Below are 27,630 nucleotides of genomic sequence, written 5' to 3'. Positions count from 1 at the left end.
TTTAATACGAAGATGAGTCTCCTGTAAGAATACTAAATCAGAGTTTAAACGTTTCAAGTGTGTAAAAACTTTGGATCTCTTAACAGTATGACCCTGAAAGGGTTAACTTTCCTTTGGCCTGTCTCTTCCCCAGTGACTAACATGTATTAATAAAATCAGACACTGCTGAGGGTGCAAGGGTGTCTGCCCTTTGAGCATACTTACAGGCTGTTAATAACTATTGTTCCTCTTTTATTCTGCAAACCACTTGCACTTTTGACTTACTGGATTTTGATGTTGAACTGAGCACATCCAGAGATGGAGAAAAACAACTCCATGTATGGACCAGCAGGTTACGACATCTGTTAGAATGTGGTCGGGCCCTTCCTGGCTGCCTGCGTGCACGTGGGACGGGCTCTCTGTGTTTATAAAGAGGGGACTGCCCCTTCTTCTGTGTGCTTTGTGAATAAAACTCTCATCTCTCTACGAGAGTGTTGTTCATTATTGCATCGAGAGCTCTCTCTGTCTTGGGACTTAGTAGGATTGCCGAGCAGGTTTATCGCTTCATTCTCTGGTTTCTGAGGGAGAGCACTGTTCTAGGAGACCCTTCCTAACAGACCCAGACCTCTAATATTCCATCTAATAAATCTAAGAGGTGTGCCTGGCCCAGCAATGCTGGGATCTATATTGGCATTAACCATTTAAAAAAAAAAATGCAAATGGCCATAGAGAGCCGAGGTGGGACACCCTCCCCCCAAAATACCCCTAAACAAAAATAGACCCAAAGTCCCCTCACAAACCCAGAACAAAGGGGACAGCAGTGTTTCCCACATTAACCTAAAGTTGTAGTCCACACTATGTTGAACTACCCGGAGACTACGTGGAGCAAAGTAAGCAAGAAGAAGAGACAGAAGGAAAAAAGAGAAGAAAAAACCTCCCGCCGATTTCAACATCATTTAACGGTATGCACACAATGCAAAACGTGATATATTAAGAAAACTCACATCGCAAAATATTGTTTCATCTAAAGGTGAACATTCCAACAAAACAATAAAAAGATGACTGCCCTAAGAACACACATAAAATTTTCACACAGATCGGGATACCATAAAGCACATGAAAACACAAATGAGCAAATAACAGCAGGCCCACAGAAAAAGATGCAGAAAGCATAAAGTGTAGTGTTGATCCGATCAGACGTACAACAATATAAAACCTCGTATATCCTTTTTATATGTCAGTGTCCAGTGAAATTGAAAGACAGAACAAAACAAAATAGTGCCTGCTATCAACAAACAATAGTAACACCGACCTTACTAGTGCAACAAACCAGTAAACCACCTAAGACTGTACAGGTGGGGAATTAAGGCTAGTGAGTCCATAAACTCTAAGCAATAATAGAGCACAGAACTAAAAAGCTGTTAGAGTTCACTCAGACATCAAGGTTTTGACGTAGCGGCTGGCTTCCTCCGCTGAAACGAAGTCCTTCTCGACACCGTTGTATGTTATGCGGGTGAATCAGACCATCCCGAGCACCGTCAAAGCCACGATGTTGGCACCTGACCTCTTTGAACGCAGCTCGAGCCCGCGCTACCTTGGCAGTGTAGTCAGGGAAGATCGAGATGATCTGGTCTCTGACCTTAATCTGTTTGGAGTTCTCTAGCGCTGGCGTAGAATGTCAACACAGTCACTGTGATAATAAAATCTGCACACAATAACTCGCGGATGATCACCAGGCTTGGGTTTGGGTTGGAGGGTCCGGTGGGACCGGTCCAAAAGCGGCTCCTTTACCAGACCGAACGCTTCCTTCAGCATGGCAGCTATAGCAGCACACGAGGATGCGGTCGCAGTTTGTGAACCAGGCCGCAGTTGTGTCTGAATAGTATTGCGAGTTTTAGAGTTTTTACCAGACATCTTACGCAGTCCAAAGCTAGACTTCCCAACTGAAAGTAGAGCGGAGTAAGGTATGACTATATATAGGACCAAAACGCGCAGATAAATTACAATTTTAAATGAAATCGTCCTACTCCATTGCAGCTCAGCCACTCCCCCTACATTAAAGTAGCTTTGATTGTAATTTAATGGTAATCACTGTAACTGCAGTACTTTTCTTTAGCAGAGCAGAGGTACTTCTCTATTTCTTTGTATGTTGTGGGCATTTATTAAATGCTGTGCATTTTGCAGCCACCTGGCTTTCCTGAGCCACTCAGGGGATCTTGATACAGCTTGATTTTCTGGGTCAGATGAAGCTTTTCTTCTACAAAAGCTCCTCTTCAGCGCTCACTTACCACATTACCAACATTAGCACTTTTAAATTTAAAGGTTAAAACATGTTTTAAAATATTCAGCTAATTGTTACACTTCATTACCACAGCACCTAAAAAGTAATGAACGCTTGTGACTACCAATTATCTATAAAACCATGGACACAATTCAGGCTTCAATTGCCGCTATTAATGTTTATAGTCACATAGCATATCTTTGGTTTTTAATGATAAAAATATGCCATACAATGTCAGAAACCATATAAGCAAGTTTATCTGAGATGACTTGACCTCTAGATATGGTTTGAGAAAGGTATGTGATGATTTAACTGTGGAGTATGGACATCTTTTACTTGTTAGCTACATTACCTTAATAGCTAAAAGTACAAAACTAAAGTAATACATTTCCCAACACCAAACATTTATTGGCCAATCTGCCACACTTGAGGTTAGTAAGAAACTTCAATAGGTTCTTCTACATTGAATGGCTTTGACACAGACCTTCAGAAACCTCCAGGCTTGGCCACATTTTGGTTTTACTTTAGATGACAGCTCTGAAACAGTAGGAGGCCTTGGTACCTTGTGATAAACGGCACTCTATGTTCTATGTATGTGTGTATGTGCAGCATGCATTTGTTTCAGAGCTGTACTTTAGGAATAAAATCTGTAGCATAGCGTGGCCCATAATAGTGCAGGCAGGGTCCTGTTGGATGGCTGTGAACTGAACGCATTCATGCTGTGTGTCACTGAGTTCCAGTGAAAGCGGTGCGCTTTAATGCTAATCACCATGACTTAACAACAAAGCTTAATGACTACACAGAAAAATTCTGACAAGTCTGACTCATAAATTAACAAGTGCAAGGCTAGAGTGCAGTTTTGTTTAGTAGTGAGAATGTAGTGAAGGAGGTGGAAGAACATTCCTGCTGTGATTTTTTTTTAAATCACCAGATCAGTCTCATTCATCCTCAGTCATCTGTGAAGTTATAACCATCTCTCTGCTTCTTTATTTCTTCCTCTTCTTCCTAAGATGTTGTCTGTATAAACGAAAACAGTGTCCCAACGAAGGCCCCATCCAGATGTGTATTTTTGAAAATGTAGTCTTTTCTCTGCATTTTGGTCTCATGTTTACACAAGATGGCCATTTTCAGTCACTTTAAATGGAAGAGAAATGCTCTCCAGAGTGGGAATTTAGAGTTTAAAACCAGCTCAGTAATTTTCCTGTAGACGGGCAAAACACAGCTTGTTGAAAATGCTGACATCACGTTGTTAACTTGCACAGGCTTTTTGCTCTTTTCATTTGTTGAGCATGTAGAACTGGGTTTCAGTGTGCTCAGTAATTTTGGGGGTAATTTGAAGGTGATGAAGCTTTGAATTGAATTTAACTTTGCAAAATAAGCTCACCGGACAAAAAAAAGTGCCACTCGTGACTGAAATGTACCTAATAGTGTGTAATACCTGTATGAGCACAAATAATAGCTGTGATTTGATGTGGCATGGACTGGGCAGGTTTCTGGATGTAGGCAACATCAATGTTAGGCCACTCTTGAACATTTTAGTGTAAATGAGATTCATCTGACCAGATGTTTTTCAGTCATGAACAGTCCAATTTTTCTGTCTCTTCGCCAACTGTAACAGGGCAATTTTGTGAGCAGAAGTAAGCAAAAGCCTCATGAATGCCACTCTGCTACATATGATCATGGTATGCATTTCCCTGTGGAGTGTTCTTTTAGAAATTAGTTTTGAGGAGCCTGCATTGATTTCTAGAATCAATTCTTGCCTGGAAGCGATTTTTTATTCACAAGCCATGAAACATGCCGGTGGTCCCTGTCTGTCAGTTTCGTCTTTCAGCCACAGTTCTGATGCGAATTTCCTGTAGACTGGGATTTCTGGCACTGCCAGTAGACCCGTATGACTGCACGCTTCAATACACCTGCAAATTTAGCTACTTTCTCCATGCTACGATCTTTGGTATGCCCAATTGCAAACACGCCTTTTTGCCAGTCATTAACATCTGCTTTGCAACCTGCTTTCCACACAACAAACTAGACATTAAATGCACTGTACCATCTTTTCTCAATCTATGAATCCCTTTGCACACCCCACAGGTATTTATAGCCCAATCATCCTTGTGCAACACCATCTGCAGGAGCATGAAGTTACTACTACCTTAAACATGCAAAGGCTTATGAATACCAGTTAGCATTGTAGCACTGAATAACATGCTTTTATATATAAACATGGACAAAACTATGTCACATGACATGGGGTGGTCAATGTGACATTTTTGTGATAAATGATGTCACATTATGTTTTGCTTTCTTAGCATATCTTGGGTATCAACAGTACTTAAATAGCATCTACCAATTGCATGTTTCATTACAAAAAGACCAGGATTGGTTCTGTTTAATTAGATCACAACATTCATCATTTTTTATAGTTTTCACATGCATGAGAGTATGATTTTATAGTATGACACTATGATAAGTTTTCGAATGAAGCCCAACTTTGTTTTTTTTGTCTGTTCCAGTTTGTCAAAATTCAAGAAAGCTGAATATTGTGATGCATATTGTGCGTCGTGAAAGTGTCTTTAAGTATCATAATGCTATATTTTTGCCATATTGCCCATCCCTATCATCACAGTGAGATAGGTAGCAGAAACCATTTAAATGTTGTACTTTTGTCCTGGTTTATATCAAACAGGGTGTCAAATTGGGTCAAAAACTACTCCTTTCATGCAGGGAACCATGCTTAGCACAGTGTTAGAGAATTTTGTGTGAAATTGCTGTGCAGACATCAGACTTCGATGCATCATGCTCGACACAGCAGGGGCAGTTGTACACTTACTGATGTTTTCACAGTGCCAAGAAGCATACTAAAAGAGAGAGAGAGAGAGAGAGAGAGAGAGAGGTAGAAAGAGAAAGAGAGAGACCATTTTACAAGCAGGTGAGAGGGAGGAAAGAAGATGTAAGTGGAATGGAGGGAAGAGTGGATGAGATGAAGAAGAGGTGGTAATAGAAGGATGCCAGCAGGCAGAGTAACGAGGGCAACAGGGAAAAGTGCGTTTGCGCCCTCGTGATGGACTGATGAGGGATTGATCTGTTGTTGCCTGTTTATAGAGAGGCTTTCACAGCTGCTCAGAAAGAGCAGATAAACAAGCAAGGACAAGACACACTGATGTGTGTAAAGACACCTATACAGTCACACACACAAATACTCACATGCCCACATGGACACACTCACAAAAAATGGCTCCAAAAAGTATCTGGACACTCTAACTACTTAACCATTGGTAGATGAAGTTCTTTAGGTTGTTTCATAAAATGTTCAACAAAACGATATTAGTTTCAGAGAAAAACTGGTGGTGCCTCCTTGTGTGGAGAAAGCCTGGAGAATTCTAGCCAGACTGCAAAAAGTCTGCTGTTAGTGGGCTCTTAGTGTTTGTGAGCTTCTGTTCATTAATGGGATCCTGAACTTAGAAGTGTTCAAGTTCATTTTGGGTGCAAACCTGCAGAAGTCTGCAAAAGAAACTGCTCAAATGATAATACCATACTTTGCCAAAAAGAAAACTAGCCTTGGAGCAGTCTGGTCATTTTATTTGTGTGCTGCAAAGAGCTGAATACATTTTTAATTGTGGCACAATTTCTTTGAGGGGGTAATATATATCACTGCTGTCGGAACAAAGGTTTTTGACATAATTTGAAAATACCTGTTGCTTTTTACATTGTGTGTACGTGTCATGAACAATGGATCAAAGGAAACAGGCCAAAATTATTTGAACAAAAAGTCTGGTTCCATTGACTTACATTAAAAGTAAAGTCTCCTGTAAATGTATTATTTTGGAGATATGAGTTTTTGTTCTGACAGCAGCAATAAGGTTGTAATACTACATTGACACACACAGGCACTACTGGGCAAAAGTCAGAGATGTTATTTTTTATTGACTTTCCAGTCAAAAGCACCATTAAGTACAAGTCATTCATTTTTTAGCTTTGGAAAACATCTGTTTAACAGAGAATTACACAAAAGCCTCCAGAACTAAATGTTATATCAGTTTTTCAGTATTTAGCTTGTCCACTCTTCATTCTTTTTGGAAGACTCACTTTCAGTTTTTCAAAGAAATTTGCTGGGATATTTTTCCACACTCCAAAGTTCAGTCTTAGAAGTTGGTTGTAGTTTCTCATGATCCAAGTGATTCTAAGCGCATTTAGTGATTTTGAGGTCTGGACTCTGGGAAGGTCAGTCCATTATTCTACAGAAACCAGCAGCTTCTGTGTTTGATTTGCAAATTTTCGTCTCTTTTTTGGCTGTTTTCTTTTTTCAGTGAGGCTTCTGACAACTACACATCCTTTCAGACACATAATACTGAGTTTTCTTCTCACAGTGGAAGGATGAACAGAAACACCTGTGGATTTTTTCAGATCTAAAGCAGCTTGATTTTCTCCTCTCTCTCAAAGATGAATACTTTGAGACCTGTTTATGTGAGTGGTCTCCACATGGTACTGCATATCTACACACAGATCTACAGGCTCTCACACATGGACAAACTCACAGCGCTCTCCTTGGGGAAGAAGAGAGTGGGAGGGATAGAGTGTGTGTGTGTGTGTGTGTGTGTGTGTGTGTGTGTGTGTGTGTGTGTGTGTGTGTGTGTGTGTGTGTGTGTGTGTGTGTCAGTGAGTCTGTGAATGTCAGGGTAAAGCGAATTGATCCAGAACGGGTATCTGAGCCCTGCGTCCATATAAGAAAGAGCAAAATGGCATCAATCATTCAACCATTACAAAACAGGCAGTCTATTGGGATGGTCTCTTTGAAGTAAAAAAATAGGTGGAAGCTTCTAAGATCACTAAAAACATCACAGCTGTCGGATGTGTACTGTGGCGTCAGAGAAGAGTACAAAAAAGAAGGGAGGCCATGACTGTGCTGTGATTAGTGCTCTTTTATTAAACACCAAGCACATACAAAGCATTGAACTCACATGGGAGCTCACCATTAGTTTTAGGCTTCCACTCCAACAATGACCAGCCCCCCAAAAAACACCCACAACCCTGACACAGAATAACACACATACACATGCTTTTAAACTAGCAACATAAATGTCCATTTCTAGGAGGAGCAAGCATTTCCCATGAGCCTCTTCGCATGGCCCCTGCCTGGCCACACCTCCCGAACCTCTCACAGCTGTGCACGGCCAGTTGTGGGATGCTACAGGATTGTCAGTATCATTCATATTTCATTATTGCACTTTATTATGTGCAGACCAATCAAAATGATCCACTGTTTACTAAGTTGGCCCCCTGTAGCTGCATGATCACACAAGCTGTTACTATAGTGATCAGATAGTTCTAGCATAGTTATAGCACACACACTCTCTCTCTCACTTTCTCTCTCTCTAATAATAATAATCATCATCATTCAAACACAGAGACCATCTGAACACATTTATTGGAACTCATCTACTTAAAAAATGATCATTATTCACCAGTGTTATATTTACTGTTACACTTTGCACTAGAACCATCACTGAGAACAATGTGCAGTATTTTTCTATACAACATGCAATATTCTTTTAATATGAATATCGCTGCTGTCATGCCATTTTTGCCATTTTCAGTTTTTGACACAATTCAAAGAAGCCTGTTGGCCTTCACGTTGTGTGTACATTTCATGTTGAATGGGCCAAAACAAATGACCAGAAATTACTTGGAAAAAAGTCTGGTTCCAATTACTTACATTCAAAGTAAAGCATGTTTTTTCCCTTCTGCTGTAACATTACCATTTTGGAGATTTGCAAAAACAGCTACATATTTTTATATTTTTTCCCTTTATGTATGTTTTATGTCTGTCTATGCTGCCTAGTATATATATATATATATATGTATATATATATATATATATATATATATATATATATATATATATATATATATATATCATTTTGATATTGACTTTGATCATCATCATCATCATCATCATCATCATCAACAACTCTAGTCTAATCTTATCTCAGAAGCAATCATAAAACAATGTCTCATGCATCAGGCAGCATACATAAACATAGAGGTGGGTAATCCAGGTCCAAAAAGTAAAAACCTTCCCCAGGATTTTGTTCCAACTTCCTGAACACCTTTGCGACTGGTTAGAGCAAATTAGAGAAGCCAAGCAGTTAGAACAAAACCCTGGGGAGGGTTTTTAATTTTTGGACCTGGATTACCCACCTGGACGTCTGCTTCCTATCACCATCACTGTGAACAATTTTTCTTGGTTAGTTTCTCTAGAACAGAGCATTTCACATTAAATCTGTACTTGTGACCTTATTTACCTCTTAATGTAATTTAATTACACGAACATTCCCAAACGTTACCCTTAAACTGAGTATGTACTGTTTTTTTATCAATACGTCCCCACAAAGTATAAAAAACATTCCCAAACGTTTCCCTTTAAACTGAGTATGCACTGTATGTTTTTTATCAATACGTCCCCACAAAGTGTTAAATACAATACGCGCACCATTCACACGCACAAGCACACACAGTCATGTACCCGCATAACGCACGCTCACACATACATATACAATAAAAACAGCCTAGTAATCTACAAATTAATTCTACAATAAACTCAAAGCAAAAACATGCACAAATGCAAGCTCTTCCGCACGCACCCCCACCCCAAACACACACACACACGCACACAAACATAAACGCTCGTGCCTGAGGGCGCTTCGTTACCTGGATACGGGATGCTGGTCGCGCGCGCCGCGCCGTGTGCCGGATCATGAGCGCGCACTCGCGCCTCGTCGCTGCTGCTGGACTCTCCGCGGCTTCGGGACCACGCGCATCACGGCCGGACACCGCTGGACACTCCAGGCGCGCGCAGGAACACGGTGAGTTGGGCATTAGATCAGAAAGTGAGCAGCGTTGAAACTTTCCTCAGCAGCTGTTGCTGTAAGGCTCGCTGCGCTCACAGCAGATGAAGGAATGCGAGCTCGTGCCGCACGATCTGTTTATGTTCGTTCACGTGCAGCATGTGTTTGGGTTCAGACAGAAGCAGCCTGCGTTCTCCTACAGAGACCAGGCCAACAGTGAGAAAGTTCAGCCTGCACCTCCGCTCAGGTCTGAATGTGTGATGTGTTGAAATGTCTTCATGATTTTTTCAGATGAATAAACTCTAACACATCAACACACCTTTGTCTCCCAGTTTAACTTCTTTGGCAGTGTTTGCGTTGATGTAACAGGTGTAGGCATTTCTTAATGTGGAAATAAATTCAATCAAAATGCTGTTTGGCCATCTTACACCAGAGAATGTTCTTCCTTCAGCATGTTCATCCTCTGGGTGGGCTCTTATGGCTGGGTTCAGTGCTCAGTGCAGCCTTGTGGAGCGGATTTTAGCTGAAGGTTGCTTGTGCAGCAGGTGTGGCCAGTTTCCCCTGATGAAAGGAATGAATGAAAGGAATGAGTGAGTTTGATCTGCATAATCTGGTCTACTTAATATCCAGTTTGTGTAGGGTACAGCCTTTAGAACTCAGTATGAAGTGGGGATTTGTATAGGCATGCTTCAGTGTTACAGGAATGGCTCACCAAAAATTCTAATGTACAGAGTTTCCTCTTTAGCCCAAATGAAGTCCATTAGTCAATACATGTTTGGTGTCTGAAGTTGGCTTCTTTAGTTTTGCAATTGAGCTAAAACAGCTCAAACATAATAGAAGTCTAAGTCAGCCGAAATCTGTCTAGGCTTTGGCCTCATAGCTGTAGTGCAAAACTAAAGAAGACTAAATGTGTCTTGGCTAATCAGCTGTTTTTGGGACAAGGGGAAAATGTGTAAATCAGGCAGGTCAAATTTAACCACAAGCGTGGCTGCAATTATGAGCACAAAACTTAATGCTGTTATAAACCCAGCCTGACCTGTCACATCACTGACATGCCACTTGGATGCAGTGCATGGCTGGATGGTGAGCTTCGCTATAGCTGTGGAAATAATAGTGGTAGTGTGTGTCAAAAAGACATATGGTAATGATGCCATTCAGCTGAACCTTCACTGCTGATTTTCCTCCATCCCTGTCTTCATTTCCATCTGTGTGTATATCCCTATACCTCTCCACTGTCTGTCTGTCTGACTCACTGTCTATACATCTGTGTTTCTGTCTGCTTGACTTCCTCTCTGTCCATCTGTCTTTCTGTCTGTCTGATCTACTGTCTGTCTCTTTCCACTGTCTGTCTGCCAGCCACTTTCTCTGTCCCTAGCTCTGATAGCCTGTCCAACTTTCTGTCTGTCTGACCTACTGTCTGCCCATCTGTCAGTCTCTCTGTCCATTGCTCTGTCTGTCTGTCTGTCCATCTGTCTGACCTACCGTCTTTCCATTAATCTCGTCAGTCTCTCTGTCCATTAATCTGTCTACGTGCCCAACTGTCTGCCTGTCTGTCCATCTATCAGTTTTTCTGTCCATTGCGCTTTATTTCTGTTCATCTGTCTGACCTGTTGTCTATCCATCCATTTGTCAGGCTATTTGTCTCTTATTTTTTCTGTCTGTCCAACTTTCTGTGTGTCTGACCATCTGTCCATCCATCTGTTAGTCTCTGTCCATTGTTCTGTCTGCATGTCCAGCTTTCTATCCATCTGACTTATAGTCTGTCCATCTGCCTTTTGGTCTGTCCATCTCTCTGTCTCTCTAAATTATCGCCTGTCCATTTGTCTGCTCATCTTTCTGACCGCCTTTCTGTCCTTTGCTCTGTATACATCCATTTGTTAATTACTTTGTCCGACTTCCTGTGTATCTGTCTGAACGATTATCTGTCTGTCTGTTCGTCTGTCTGTGTGTCTGTCTGTTTCTCTATCCATCTTTCTGTCTGTCCATCCAACTGCCTGCCTGCTGTCCATCACTCTACATGACTGTCTGCCTGCTTGTCTTTCTATTATTCTGTCTGTCTGTTTGTTTTCTGTCTGTCTGCCTATCTATCTGTCTGTCACCTTATTTTGTCTGTCCCTCAGTCTGTCTGTCCATCTGTGAATGTCAGTTTGTAAATGATCAATTTCAATGATGATATTTAATCATTTTTGTTATTGACACACAGTAGTCAGTTATATTTTAAAACATCTGAAAGTGTTGTTGAAATATCTATAGTTATGAGCAGGAAGATGCTGAATTTCGGAGCCTATGAATAATCCTGAGGGTCAACAGAGTCTAATCCTACTGCATTATATATGTGCATCCATCATTACATGCAGGTCTGACCCTCTTACTGACTCTTCAGTCCTGGGTAGTCAGTGTTTGTTTGGGAAACACCACGTGATGAGATTTGCAAATGGATTTATTGAAGACCCATGCACCTTATGAGCCTCCCATAAATCAAAATGGCTGCCCTTTTGCCCGCTCAGGTGTCCATTAATTCAGATTAGAGTCCACAGCTGTTCACACTACTGCACCTTGCTTCAGTTTGACTGATGGAGGGAAAAGCACGGGTGATTGATGTCCTCTCCTTGCCCTGTTGGTGCAATTAGCTTCTCTTCACTAACCGCTATCTCTCTCCAGCCGCCAATCTGGCCCTTTCAATAGGAGAGAGATCGATGGAGAGAGTGTGTGTGAGAGAGTGTGTGTGTGAGAGAGAGAGAGAGAGAGTAGAAATGGAAGGCTTCTATTTAATTGTGCTCCATCCTGCCCAGAAAACCTCCTAATGGTGTTTTGTTTCAGTCTCTGTGTGCACTCATTTGATTCTGGCATCGATGCTGAAGTGTTTATTTGAACTTCTTTGTCCAGCTAGCTAATGGCACGGCTGCTCCTAGAGAGCCAAGACTCTTCCATTTAGCCACTGGTTATTGCTGGGAGTCTGAATCGCAGGTGATTTTGTCCTGTCACTGTTGGTTTTAGCTGTTCCTGAGGACTCAGTGTGGCAATTTCTGCTACTATAAAAACAGTCAGAACCAATCAGGCTGGCAGCACTGCTGCTAACCGGCTGCGTTCCACTACTGCCACTGCAGAGGCTTTCAGACAGCTACAAGTGGCAAGCCGGGAATAATCTACTTGCAAATGAGCACTAACAACACAATTAGGAATTTTGCCTCAACAAAGTGGCAGTCTTGAGTCCTCTAAACATCAAAGGAAAATGTTGGCGGCAATGTTTCCTTCATAATGTTTGTGAGTACAGAGCTTCGACTAACAGCTTTTAAACCTTCTTTGGCTTGTTTAAAAGCCTTCTGGAAAGTACACACAAAGACATATACATAAGGCCTTTTGTGGGCATTTCCATTGTTTACTAATTTTAGTGAAATTCTACTCTGCTAATCTTAACCCTACTCTAAAGTTAAAGGAATATTTGGACAAAATGTCTAATTTACAGTATGTACAGATTGGGTTAAGTGGTTTCTGACATTGTATGACATACTGAGTGTGTTTACATGCACTTAATCGTCCAATCATAATCAGATTTCTGCACTCATCTGATCGCTCAAGTGGTCATGTAAACAGCATGCACAGATTTCTTAGATCAGATTAAGGCCTGGAAATCTGATGAAGAAATCTGACAAAGAGAGGATTTTAGCTGAGTAATGTTTTTTTTTTTTCTCCAGTGCAAGTAGATCTGCTTACTCGGATGTATTTTGGGTTTCTCAGTCTGCGCAGGCACAAAAACAGCAAGCAGCGTTTAACACAGCAGCTACGAGATGGCAACACAACTCATTCAAAGCCATGCTGGAAGCAATTGCATGCTTGACAAAATGAAGAATAGCAATGAGTTTTATGTTACCTTTACATCATGTTTTCTTCTATGAGTTCATTGGCTGGTCACAAAGCAGGTATCCATACATTGCCTGGCTCATGTGGACCTGGAGTTTTCCCGTTATCTGATTACACAAGTGTATGTAAACCTGTTGCACGGACTACTGACAAAATCAGATTTTCTGCAGTTTGCAGATTATTAAGTTCATCTAAACACACTCAGTGTTATTTATAAAAAAAGTGTGGCCAAAATTCAGGCTACATGGAGGCTACTGCTGTTTTCGGTTACTTTGTTGTATTTTGGTCCATTTTTATTATAGTATAGAAGAGTGGAGCACAACCTAACACATTTAGGTTTTTTCGAAGTAATTATTTTAAGATAATTTATTTTTTAATATTTTTTTATACAAGCAATCAACGCATCTCTGCTACATATGAAAGCAGGGTTAACTGCAACAGACAAAGGGGCTTGTATCAGTCACTAAAAAGTCTTGTAAGTTAATGCAAATGAATTGATTCTATACAGTTCTATGTTCTTCAACAAAACAAGCGTTCCAATGTAAATACATAAGAATATATGCATCAAAATAAATGTAATTGGCAAAACAAGGGTGTGTCAAACACTGGCAAATCTTTACCCCTTAAAAGGCCAGGGTCCACTGGCAGGCCCAAAGTTTCATTACACATTTCTATAACCCAAGAATAGCTCAGCCAGTTTGCATTGAAGTCCCTGTGCTGAATAATAAGCCTTTGTATGTAATAAGCCTGGGATTTTAAGGGGTTATCTACAAGGTACAAAAGCTCATTTTAGCATGATAAAATGTATTTTACTTACATGATATTTGACATTATTGATGATTCTGTGCATAAAATGTACAAACAATTTTGAACAATTTAGAGGCTCACCATGTGAAGACTTAAAAACAGTGCTATATTACAGCCCTCAAGAAGATGAATTAAAGTTATAGGTGTGAGTTCTGTGCTGTTTTCCTAGTGTAGTAAGGTTACATTACTACATGATTACATTTGACTTTTTCACCAAACTGTTCCCTCCACCTTAGGAATCAAAAGCAAGTTTTTGACCTCTTTACTTTTTTTTTTTACAAAAGCATATATATATATATATATATATATATATATATATATATATATATATATAATGTTTTCCTCATGGGGACCATCCCAGTGTCCTCATAATGTCAAACACTGTCATGTTTTCAGTCTTCCTCGGGACATTTTATTTGTCACATAGAGGTAAATACACAAATACATACACACACTGACAGAGCAGGTACTGAAGCTCCATTCATCATACTGACACAACATTGTTTGACATGAACAGTGTTTGTCTCACCTTTTCTCATGTTTCTGCTTCCGCCACATCTCACACCACGTCCTTTCAGACAGCACTTGCTGCATCAGTGCATACACTTCAGTTTAACCAATTACATTTGAGTGACAGAAGTCAATTTGTCTATACCTGCCTGTTTGAGCCCGCCGCACGCATGCTTAGACACTTCCTTTTCTCCCTCCAGTCAAGCTTCCATTTTACATTTCATCAGAGCAGCAGGGATGAAGTGGGATTCTGAGAATTACAGGAAATAGTGAAAAATGTTCAAATGTGCCGACTGATTAATACACTATACTCTTCTAAAGGTGCCAAAAAGGGATCTTTGGAGCGAGGCCACAGAAGAGGCACTTTTGGTTGCATAATGAAATGCATTCTTCTTTCCTTTGACTATTTTTCCCACTTTTGTGTAAGTTTATAGCCAATATTTCCAAGCTCTCTTTTTCCTTTAGGATTATCCATTAGCAACATGGCCTCAGTGTGAATAAGTGAGCCAAACCTCTGAGGGCTGAATAGGCAGATGCTGCACAGTGCTGTGCAAGAGTCAGAGACTGCTTTAATTACGTTCAAAAAGGCAATTATAAGGGAAAAATGTCCTTTTTTCATAGAATTAGGTTTAAGATAAAAATCTTATAAAAGGGAAAAGTCAATGATAAAGTAAAAGAGGAGTTTCCAAAACTGGAGCTTGAAACACGGTATAATTAAAAGTATAGAGAAATTGTGACTTCTAACAACTGTGCAAGAGTTGGTAGACCAAAAAATGGACAAATTAACTGTCCATCCCAGAGTCCAGACCTCAGCATCACTGAATATGTTTGTAACAACCTGGTCAGTGAGAAGCAGCGTAACGAGGAGCAACGAGGCGGACGCATACGCTGAGATAAGCGAGTTTTATTGAGGGCAAATCCAGGGTCATGGTCTAAACAGTGCAGGGTCAATGAGCCAATACGGAGAGCAGGAGGGACAGACATAATGAAAATAAACATGTTACACAAACAACAGGGCCAGATGATCAAACAACACACAACACATCAAACCTGAAACATATCAAACAAAGACCAATGAAACCAAGGAGCAAACACAGGGCATAAATACACAAGGGATAACAGGACACAGGTGGAAACACAGGTGGGAACAATCGGGGGCGGAGTTACAAAACAAGGGGCTGGACTGGGGATCAAAACAAAGAAATCACATGGACTAGACTAAAACACAGCATGAACACATGGACAGGACTGGGAGGGGCCAATCATGACAAGCAGAAAGCACAACCAACTTCTATGACTGAACTTTGGAAGTGGGAAAAACATCCCAGCTAATTCCTTAAAAAAACAAAAAAAAAAATGAAAGAAAACCTTCTGAAAAGAATAAAAGCTGTAATAAAACTCAATACTGAATACTGAAAATACAAAATCTCGAAAATGTTATTATATTTAGTTGTCGGGATTCTGTCTAATTTTCTGTAATTTGGTTTTTCCTGTTATTGAGAAATTAATGACTTATATTTAATGCCTATGTGTAACGGGGAGCAGGGAGGCGGACGCACACGCTGAGATAAGCGAGATTTATTATGGGCAAATCCAGGGTCGTGGTCAAAACAGTGCAGGGTCAATGAGCCAATACGGAGAGCAGGAGGGACAGACATGACAAAAACCAGAATCAACACAACAAACGGTGACCGAGACATCAAACAAAGACCGGCAAACACACGGGGAAAAAACAGTGCTTAAGTATACAGGGAAAACGAGGGACAGGTGAAAATCGGGAATCGGGGGCGGAGTTACAAAAGAGGGGCAGGACTACAGATACCAAAACAAACGCACATGGACTAAACCAAAACACGAACACATGGACAGGACTGGGAGGGGCCAATCGAGACACTATGTTAACCAGACATTAAATAAATGAAATGTGGTTGCTGACTTTTGTGCACTACTGTACATGGTAATATGTAATATGAATTTTATGAATTCCAAGTGGACTGCTTTTGTAACTTAGTTTCTTAGGACTGAGGCTATAGTACCAGCGCAGGTGCTCAGGTACAATTTGGGTCTCTTGGCAGTGGAAATGAACTGTACTGAACCGCACCTCCACCTCCAAGGCTATGTTCACACAGGAGGTAAAAGCAGCCCAAATCCGATCTTACATATGTGACACATATGTGGCATCTTTGTGGCAGTGTGAACAGAAAAAAACACACTGAATCTGACTTTTTCATTTCTGATTTGAGACATTTTTATGTGGTACTGAAATCTGATACGTATTCGCAATGCGACCCAGTCTGAACAGCCAGATCGGAATTCATGCTAGTTTTATGTCAATACAACCAATACAATCGATAATTTCACGCTGCTCAGACCTCATAAACATCTGGGATGATGTTTCTGTACAAAGAATTAGAAGAAACAGACCAAAAAACCCTTCGAGATCACGTTTAAATGATATTGTGAACAGCCAAACAAAAAAAAATCACATTGGTAAGAAAATCTGATTTGGGCCACTTTTACCTGCTATGTGAATGTAGCACAAGTGACCTGCACTACCCCTGAGTGCCCACGCTGGATTTGGTTATTGTTCTTTCCAGAATAAGTGTGCCAACCTGCAACATATAGGTGGAGCTAGAAATAGCATAGATCACTGATTGTTCAAATACAGTCATCCCAGAACCACCACTCAAGTGGAAAAACAGTGGAGAATATATAAATATAAAATATATTTGTAAGAGTGCAAGCAAATCTCCACAACTAATTCAAGTTTTCTATTAGTTCAGCATTTTATGGCTATGATGTTTATCACACGACACCAGCAGAGAGCCAATCAGCATGTGTTCGGATGATTAATAAAATATTCATGCTTGAGACATTTAGCAGATGATTATTATGACATTATTGTGGCTCAGGCTATGGCTTTTCTGAGCCAGCACTTAGCAGAAACACAAAATTACAGCTTGATTTTTTTTTTTATTTGGTAGAATCACAGCAGCAACAAAGAACACTGATTGCATGGGCTGACATGATTACAATGTTGTCAAAAGTGGTCCAGAAAAAGCTACACCAGAGCACTGGTTTTTCATTTTTATTCATTTATTTGTTGTGCCAGGAAACATAACATAAATATGCCCCCATTATTAGCAGTACAAAACAATTTATTACAATTTCAACTTCAGATTGTTATGTGATCTCACATTTCACAGATAAAAAGATTGCTAACTCTTCAAATAATGCAAATATGCAGAAATTCTATTCAGAAATGGATGTTGGCTAATAGTTCTTTGGCCTTACAGTGATAAAATGTCTCAGAATTTCCTGCCTTGCGTTCCACAATACGAGTGGCTGGCCTTCACATAAAAATTGGCTAAAAAGGAACATATCAGGATTTGGATAAAAGTGAGAAAATAGTTTTTCAACTGACCTGTAAGCCCTGCATTTTGGGTTCGGATGGAGGGTTTGGGACACCTCACCTTCCTCCAAAACTTTCCTAGGTATGTTTGTTTTTTGCTGTTACTTTTCAACTAAGAAGAAAAAACTTGAATGGTATCATTCAAGAAAAAAATAAAACAGCTATTTACTAACACTGAAAAAATCCAGCATCACCAAACGGTCTTCCATGGTATGAGATGCACATTTTGAATGAATAATGTTTGACAGTTTCTATGGAAATAGAAATAGAAATGCTTTGGCCTGAAGTTTCGTTTAAACACCTTTGAGATAAGCTTGCAAGCTGACAAGGAAAAATGCTCCTTTTAATTAAAACCACTTCAAAATACTCTCCAAAAAGTGTACCCAAACTTTTCACAGTTGGTCTTGAACCTAAGTGGACAACCTCCTAAGGTTTGGACATCTTGTCGGGATTTCACAAATTTGAATTCTGACAATATCACAAGCCTTTTTTTTGCTGCAATATTAATATTACTTTTATTTTTATCAATAACATCTGCGTTTGGCCACTACTGGCTGATATTAACGGCCAACCGATAAATTAGTGAGGTCCTAGTGGAGGATGCAGATTTTTCTGTTTTGAATTTTACAGATAAAACCATAAAATTATGGAAGATTCCATGTATTAAGCTAGAGAGTTTTCCTGTACATACACTGAGGACGTGTTGTAAATTAACAAATGTTTCCAATGTAGGAGTGATAGAATTGTCCATTGATCTAAAATGTCATTTTTACAGTTTTTACAGTGATATAGGGCAGATGAGTTCACATGATATGCAGCTTTCAGCCTTATATCCACTAGGAAACCAGAATTTATGTGTATAGTGGGGTTCAAAAGTCTGAGACCACCTTTGAAAACTAGATTTTTTTTTCATTTAAAACAAAGCAAAGTCAGGACAAGTTTAAATGAAGTATAAATATGGAAGATTCTGCACTTAAACAAGATGTTCACTCAGATTGTTTTGCTGATAATATAATTAGTAATAATCTAATATTTCTCATTATGAAACTGTTGTAGTGACATTAAATTATTCAACATAATTTAAGAAAACTTTTAACTATTTGATGTCATTTTCTTTGTAAAATTATCTCCATTCACAGATGCTTATAGTTGGATATATATACAGTGGGGCAAAAAAGTGTTTAGTCAGCCACTGATTGTGCAAGTTCTCCTACTCAGAAAGATGAGAGAGGTCTGTAATTTTCATCATAGGTACACTTCAACTATGAGAGACAAAATGAGAAAAAAAATCCAGGAAATCACATTGTAGGATTTTTTAAGAATTTATTTGTAAATTATGGAGGAAAATAATTATTTGGTCACCCACAAACAAGCAAGATTTCTGGCTCTCACAGACCTGTTACTTCTTCTTTAAGAAGCTCTTCTGTCCTCCACTCCTTACCTGTATTAATGGCACCTGTTTGACCTCATTATCTGTATAAAAGACACCTGTCCACAGCCTCAAGACTGTCCAACAGTCAGACTCCAAACTCAACCATGGCCAAGACCAAAGAGCTGTCGAAGACAACCAGGAAGAAAATTGTAGACCTGCACCAGGCTGGGAAGAGTGAATCTACAACAGGCAAGCAGGTTGGTGTGAATAAATCAACTGTGGGAGCAATTTTAAGAAAATGGAAGACATACAAGACCATGGATAATCTCCCTCGATGTGGGGCATCACGCAAGATCTCAACCCGTGGGATCAAAATGATCATGAGAACGGTGAGCAAAAATCCCAGAACTACACAGAGGGACCTGATGAATGACCTGCAGAGAGCTGGGACCAAAGTAACAAAGGCTACTATCAGTAACACACTACGCCAAGAGGGACTCAAATCCTGCAGTGCCAGGCGTGTCCCCCTGCTTAAGTCAGTACATGTCGAGGCCCGCCTGAAGTTTGCCAGAGAGCATATGGATGATCCAGAAGAGGATTGGGAGAATATCATGTGGTCAGATGAAATCAAAATAGAACTTTTTGGTAAAAACTGAACTCGTTGTGTTTGGAGGAAGAAGAATGCTGAGTTGCATCCCAAGAGCACCATACCTACTGTGAAGCATGGGGGTGGAAACATCATGCTTTGGTGCTGTTTTTCTGCAAAGGGGACAGGACGACTGATCCGTGTTGAGGGAAGAATGAATGGGGCCATGAGATTTTAAGCCAAAACCTCCTTCTATCAGTGAGAGCATTGAAGATGGAACGTGGCTGGGTCTTCCAGCATGACAATGATCCCAAGCACACCACTCGGGCAACGAAGGAGTGGCTCCGTAAAAAGCATTTCAAGGTCCTGGAGTGGCCTAGCCAGTCTCCAGACCTCAACCCCATAGAAAATTTGTCGAGGGAGTTGAAAGTTCAGGTTGCCCAGCGACAGCCCCAAAACTTCACTGTTCTAGAGGAGATCTGCAGGAGGAATGGGCCAAAATACCAGCTACAGTGTGTGCAAACCTGATGAAGACTTGCAGGATACATTTGACCTCTGTCATTGCCAACAAAGGTTATGTTACAAAGTATTGAGTTGAACTTTTGTTATTGACCAAATATTTATTTTCCACCATAATTTACAAATAAATTCTTTAAAAATCCTACAATGTGATTTCCTGGATTTTTTTTTCTTGTTTTGTCTCTCATAGTTGAAGTGTACCTATGATGAAAATTACAGACCTCTCTCATCTTTAAGTAGGAGAACTTGCACAATCAGTGGCTGACTAAATACTTTTTTGCCCCACTGTATATGTGTATATATATATATATATATATATATATATATATATATAGACTTGTGCAGTATGTAGTAATTTTGACAGAAAAAAAAGTAACGAATTAACACAGAAACAGCCGAATAAAATTCTCTCTTATTTCACTGACTTACAAATGAAAAAAGTTTTCTATAAATCACTTACCACTTGGAATGCTAGCTATTAACAGTTCTTTTACTTAATTAACATTGCTCCATAATGAATATTAATAAAATGGTATGTAATATATATATATATATATATATATAAAAATGTATTATGTCTGAAGTGAATTATCATTAATAGGTCATATGTTAGATGTAGCATTTATGTTACACTGCTACATGCTACCTGGGCTAGTCTTGCTAACCATGGGTGACATGTGGTAGTCGATTCTTGTTCCTCTGGTTATGTATAGTATGCATGCGTGCAGATGCTGGAGGGGGTCAGCTAGTCACAACATATCCTGTACTGCAGAATACGGTACACTGCTGCTACTGGCCATACACCGTCCAACACAGCATACACAGAAGTGAACGCTACTTCTGTTCAGTGCCGTAAGCTAGTATACAACACAATCACCAGCTTTGCCAGTTATCAAGAGTGAGGCATACAGCACAGCTGGCATCCAAACCTGGAACCCCAGCTGCACTGTGAACCTCCGGTTAGCAGGACGCTAGTTTTCTTCTCCTGCATTAGGCGGCCGCCCCATTACAATCTAAGTAGCATTTCAGCCATTTGCTCCAGAGCCTGCTGTCCATTAGCGTTACTGCGACCTCTTAAGAGCTAATTTCACATTAAATGAGACAAAATGTACCGGCCGCTGTTGCCGGTTTATTCCTGTGAGAGAATGTTTACGGGCCCGCTGGTTGGCTTTGATGGACGCACTCGGGCCCTTTGGAGAGTGTTTTTTCGCCGATGAGGATTGCGAGGCGGATTTGTTATTATATGTAATTACAGTGGAGCTGTCTCAGATGCTACAATAGGCAGCAAAGCGTCAGCAGCTGAACCATGCAATCAGGCAGAGCATTCAGGTGCACTAGAGCCATCATCAGCCATTTAAGTGCAGCTTTACACACAACTTCAGGAAGTGTGTTTTACTCTGGTGTTTTGCTGCAAGGTAATGCATGTGTGTTTGTGTGAGTGTATGTGAGAGTAGGAGAGTGTATTCGAGCATTTGCTTGGTAAAAAATGACAGTGCAGTATTTGTTGGCAAGCTTAATAGGATTTGAAAGAAACTGGTGTTATTCTGAAACAGCTTACTAGACAAAAAGGAAATAATGTCTTGAGTCTTGAAGTTTCTGCATAACTACTTTCAAATTAGGGATGTAAATAATTAAACACAGCTAAAAACAAAGGTGTTCACAACCACGTTTTTTAAAGGACAATAGCACAACTACAACAATATACCATACTGATGTAACATAATGCTCTATTTAAGCTGGATTATTATCCCAGGGGAGCTCTAATAATTTATAATTCGTAATTTGTTTGATTTGACTGGCTGATTCGTTTGGCTTAAAGGATCTCTGTAATATCCCCAAAGTACCACAAAAAAACCTGAATTGAAACATCATCACATGGATCTTCAAATCAGCATTATGCAACAGGCACCACACTTGCAATGACAACACATTATTTGGCTAAATTATATATATTCTAGCTTTAGGCTAGTAAAGTGGGTTCAATTCGTTTACCAAATGCTGCCCAATAAGACAGAAAACACATTGCCTTGCAAGAGGTGCTTTAAAGGTCATTTTCCTTTTCCTTGTAATATGGCCATCACCATATGTGTATTTCAATAGTCTCATCATAAGGATTAAAGAATTGGGTCAAATTTAGCTCCACTTTAGCTGTTAGCCTCATCTTCAGGTCACAAAAATATAAATAAAGTGAAGCAATGTCTCTGTGAGGCTAAAGTCAGCTTCTCGTTTGCAACCATCTTATTTGAATTTTCCCATTCCACGTTAAATGCTGCAACAGTTACATGTTAGGGTGCCTACACACTAGAGGCTGACGCAGCATGAAAAACACAGTCCCCCAATGTATTTCAGTTAGAATGCTGTGTTAGCTCTGTCAGACTAGAAATGCACCTGTATGCAGTGAAAAAGAGTGTCAACAAAGTTCTAACCTTTTCGACTATTGCTGCAACAGACTCTGACAGGGAGGCACATCAATCAATAGAAACGTGCAGGCAGAAAAGGGACGAAAATCCAAGCTGGAGGACAGTGGAGACGCTGTGTACTCTTTTCCTGTTCTATATGAAATCTTTGCCTTTGTGGGTGTTGTCTGCTTGGCTCTGTATATGGCCATCACCCAAATTTTCTTTCGATGGACCATATTTCTTTGTTTCTGCTCCAAATGTTTTGTTTCCTGATGGATTTCGAACTGTACAAGCTCCGGCCCACAGCTGTGTTCACACCTTCTAGGCATACAAGATCTGTTGTTTTAGTGATATTGGATAACACTAATGGCTGTTAACCATATTGGATAATAGCTCACACTCTCTGACTGCTAAACTGGATAAACTGAGAAGCACATTCAGTGGCTGTCTGTTACAGCTGCACTGTGTTAAATAGCGCCATGTGAGATCTTTCTTACCCACTGCAACGAGTCTCCTTACTGCAGAGATGGTACTGATCTTCTGCTGTCTGAACTGTGCTGAACCACATCACTGTATCTCCTCTCCGATTAATACACATTATGCAATACATCATAACTGCTACTGTAATGAAACTTTCACTATGCACTTTACACTGTAGTATTGTTGCAACTCTGAGTTATGTCTATAGTATGTGCTTTTAGTTTACCTCATACCAGTTAGTACCTGTTATCATGGAAATACAACATATCTATCTCATATGCCATGTGAATATGCAAATAGATATACTTTTATTTCCCTTGCAATGTTGCTACTGAAACATTATCTATCCATCTATCTATCTGTCTTTCTGTCTATCTGTCCATCCATCCATCCATCCATCCATCCATCCATCCATCTCTCTCTCTCTCTCTCTCTCTCTCTCTCTCTCTCTATGTGTATGCAGTATGCATATGGTTTCATTTCTTTTGGCAGCCAATCTGAGCTTCACTAGTCCCACCATGTCTTTATGAATAGCTCTTATTTACCCTCCCACACCTTTTGCATGGCGATGCACTGTTGCTGACAACTTTTCTGAATCTGACCTATATAAAGGCTGGAAAATCATCATGTAAAAATGAATAATAACTGTATTTTATACATAAACCAACATACATGCAACAAGTGGATACCAGGGAAAAGAAGGAAAAAAAAGATAAATGTAAGAGACATTTAATACAAATTAATATTATTTTAAAGCTACTAAATGAACCAAACATGAAAATAACATAGTCTTAAAAGCAAGTTCTTTCTTCACTACATCCATGTAGTGTCTGTGCATATAACAATCCTCAAAGCCATATCAGTGCTACTGAAGAAGGCAAAACTGGGTGCCTTATAAATTTAGAATCCCTGCAGTCACATTAGCACATACATCCCCCAACCGTGCACGCACCAATTTGGTTCTGAAAGGGGAGTGTTGCCTCCTCCCGACCCTTCATCTCCATGGCGACATGCCAGGGCTGGTCAAGGCCCGAAAAGGCCAAAAGGAAGCAGGAACAAAAGAAGGCAGGTCTAGGAGCGAGAGATTGTGTACTTCCTCTTTGTGTGTGTGAGAGATTAGGCCTGTACATCTGCTGCCTTCCATTACGAAAGCAGCCGAGAGGACACAGGCAGGGCTATCACCACCTGGTAGGCAAGCCTGAGCTGAATAGGGTGGGGGCGTGGGGGGTAATGAATGATAGGGGCTTAGGATATGTTTCTTAGGCTTAAGTTTGTCAAACCTCAAGGAACTGTTTTTGGCCTTCAGACTCAGAAACAGGCAAAGGTTTTCTGAAGGTATAAAAATATAACTGGGAGGCCGGTTAAAAAATGCAGGGGAAATAAAGTGTCAATTGTGAATTTTAGTGCACCTTACATTGTTTATTAGCAATTCTGTCACCAAACACACAACAACAACTACTAATTACAGTACTAATAATGCTGAATATGAGTGGAAGAGTGGTTAAACCTGCGTTCTCAGTGGATTTGTTCAATAATTCCATTCTTAATTCTCACACGCTGCATCTACCTCTACGTCACGCATGCATCCACAAAGGCAGATTCAACTAATTATTACTCTAACTTAGAATAATAGCTGAATTAATTATGGCTAAATTAAAGCAATGCCGCACTTTGCAGTGCTCATGTTGTGTCCAGTTTTCCTTTGAGTGGTTCCTCTTGCATGCCAGACTATATTTTTACTTTTAACATTCTAGTCATCAGACTAATCTGATTTCATTTAGTTTATGGTGTGTCATCAGCCACAGTGTGTCATGGCTGAAGAAATGTTGTGAAGCATACCTGTCAGATGTTTTTTTGTTTAGCTGCAGCAAAAATTAAAAAAAAAGTGTAAGGAGGTAGTTTCAGACTCAGGCATAGATAGTTGCATCACTTGGAAAGCAAGATTTTAAATATTTTTTAATGGGATTAACCACCACTCTGGAATGTTTTCCAAATATTCACTCTGCTTTAGAATGTTCTTCCATATTCACAGTGATCCACAGTTTTAGAATGTTCTCCCTCCTTTCATACTGTTCTACAATATCCTGAATTCATCCACACTATTCTAGAATGTTCGACTCCCTTCAATGCTATTCTTTGATGCTCTTCCCCAATTCATGCTGTTCAATAATCTTCATACCCAATATTCTGTGTCTTCTAGAACATTATCCCTATCCACACTGTTCTAGAATGTTCTCCCAATACATAATGTTGTAGACTGTTTGCTATATTCATAGTTTTCTAGAATGTTGTCCTAATTCACACTGTTCTAGAATGTTCTCTCCTTGTTCATAGTGTTCTATAATATTCTTCCCCAACCCACACTGTTCTAGAATGTTCTGTTTCTAAGCTGTTCTCTGAGGCTCTTCCCAAATTCATTGTTCTAGAATTGTTCATTGTTCGTCCATATTCACAGCCTTCTAAAACATTATCCCCATTTACACTGTTCTCGAACGTTCTCCCCGTTCATAATGTTGTAGAATATGTGTTATATTCGTGGGCTCCTAGAATGTTATCCTAATCCACACTGTTCTAGACTGTTCTCTCCCCTTACTATTCTAGACGGTTTGCTATATTCATAGTCTTCTAGAATGTTATCCTAATCCACACTGTTCTAGACTGTTCTCTCCCCTTACTGTTCTAGACGGTTTGCTATATTCATAGTCTTCTAGAATGTTATCCCAATTCACACTGTTCTAGAATGTTCTCTAACCATTATACTGTTCTAGAAGGTTTGTTATATTCATAGCCTTCTAGCATGTTATCCTAATTCACATTGTTCTAGAATGTTCTCTCCTTGTTCAAACTGTTGTAGAACATTGGCTATATTAATAGTGTTCTAGAATGTTATTCTAATTTACACTGTTCTAGAATGTTTTCCTGTTCACACTGGTCTTGAATGTTATCCTCATTCACACTGTACATACATACTGTTCTAGAACATTTGCTCACATCCACAGTAAAGTGCCTCCCTGCTTCTGACTGTTCTAGATTTTTTTAGGTGGAATGTAAGCTTAGCTGAGGGCGTTTTTGTGGGTTATGGTATAGTTTCAGAGAAGCATGAGTAAATGGTTGTGTTATATGGACTATCTGTCTGCGAGTGTGGAAGTTGTCACATCGTCTTTTCTGGTTGGTGCTTTGAGCTATCCCTCATTCTCTTTTTTAGATCAACTCAAGCTGTGTTCATGCGCCCCTTCACGTCACCCATGAATATTTTTTGCACACCTTCTCTCCTGTTTTTTTACACTTGAGCTATTTAGAGCTGTCTTCACACTTCCCACTTCCAATGGCCCAGTGAACAACCCATTTCTTCTGGTGTCGACAGGAAAAGAATATCTACTTGAGATATCTGAGCTCAATTCCAGCCATCTTGACTTCTGTGATGATATCTAGACCCGGTATAATTTCGCTATAGAATTGAGTGGAGATGGGCCTGATTATTTTGGGCATGTAGTGCACAGTGTTATCTTAAGCTGCTTGACACTGAAATCTTTTTCTTTTTCTAGTTAACCCCATATGCCCTAAGGACCTATTCCTAGACTTCATTTCATATTATTTCATATTATATTTTTGTTTCACATTAGTTACCAAATCATTCATAGTTATAGGTCTTTAGATTAATAACTGGCTAATGAGGCAGAAGTTAAGGGGTTAATCACATATGCAAATTTATCAGATGTATCATTCTATCTGACAGTGCAATAGGCCAAAAATTGGATTTAATCTTGGAAATATATATACATTGGTGAAGATGTGTTTAAGCTTATCATTTCTGGCAGGTCATTGGCATTCACCTTCACTGAAAGCAATTTGACTTGCATTCCGAATGAAAGAAGAACATCTCAAACCCGGAGGGGAAAGTTAATTCCATCTTCCCGGCAAACAGAAGGGCTCCAAAATTCACAGCGCTTTCAGCAGTGGAGCAGGGCTGCATAATATATCATTTGTTAATCAGTATCTACAATACATAACATTAAACTGCAATTGCAATATGTAATATAAGTGGTATTCTGACCATATTGTGCAGCCCAAAATACTGAGATACTGTCTTAAGACAGCATTTGATTTTTTTTTAAATTCTGCCTAATCTAGTTGTTAAGATGTAAATAACATCATTCAGAATGGCTTGGTGTGAAATGTGCCATTCTAGAGAAAAATCTGAATTGTTCACAGTGGTGGTGATAGGAACCAAATGACAGAAGCAGTTAATGTTTCTAAAAGCTTTCTTCCAGAAAGCTATTATATGAAATTAAAGTTATTGCATGGGATGGTTACGAATTTGTTGCCGGATGCCGGAGGCATAGCTTTATGGTAGTTTTGTGGTTCTGACCTATATTTTGGAATCCATTCATAGTAAAGGGCTAACCGCATGGCGTTGTAAGGTGCAATAAATAAATAAATAAATTATATATATATATATATATATATATATATATATATATATATATATATATATATTATATAATTATATATATATAATAAATAAATAAATTGGTACCCAATAAAAATATATTTTTTATTCATTTATTTTTGCCTCAACTTT

General features: G+C 39.6%; 1 protein-coding gene and 1 long non-coding RNA gene across 3 annotated transcripts in view; one reads left to right on the top strand and one right to left on the bottom strand.

Moving 5' to 3' along the window:
• Nucleotides 1–9,074, bottom strand: part of LOC119262926 — a 40,918-nt gene extending 31,844 nt beyond the window's left edge. The window contains exon 1 of the long non-coding RNA XR_005129986.1: nt 8,966–9,074. This is a non-coding gene — a long non-coding RNA (uncharacterized LOC119262926). The remainder of the gene's footprint in view (nt 1–8,965) is intronic.
• LOC108424687 (somatostatin receptor type 5) overlaps nt 8,974–27,630 on the top strand; it is a 31,818-nt gene continuing 13,161 nt past the window's right edge. The window contains exon 1 of one of the 2 annotated variants that reach the window (XM_037536384.1): nt 8,974–9,120. The gene's annotated coding sequence lies outside the window, so the exon portion shown is untranslated. The remainder of the gene's footprint in view (nt 9,121–27,630) is intronic. The other variant, XM_037536385.1, reaches the window with a different exon arrangement.

This window comes from Pygocentrus nattereri, chromosome 30 (genome assembly GCF_015220715.1).
Source record: "Pygocentrus nattereri isolate fPygNat1 chromosome 30, fPygNat1.pri, whole genome shotgun sequence".
Classification (NCBI taxonomy): Eukaryota; Metazoa; Chordata; class Actinopteri; order Characiformes; family Serrasalmidae; genus Pygocentrus; species Pygocentrus nattereri.
Note: the sequence above shows the minus strand (reverse complement) of the source record. Positions and strands in the feature narration are given on the sequence as shown.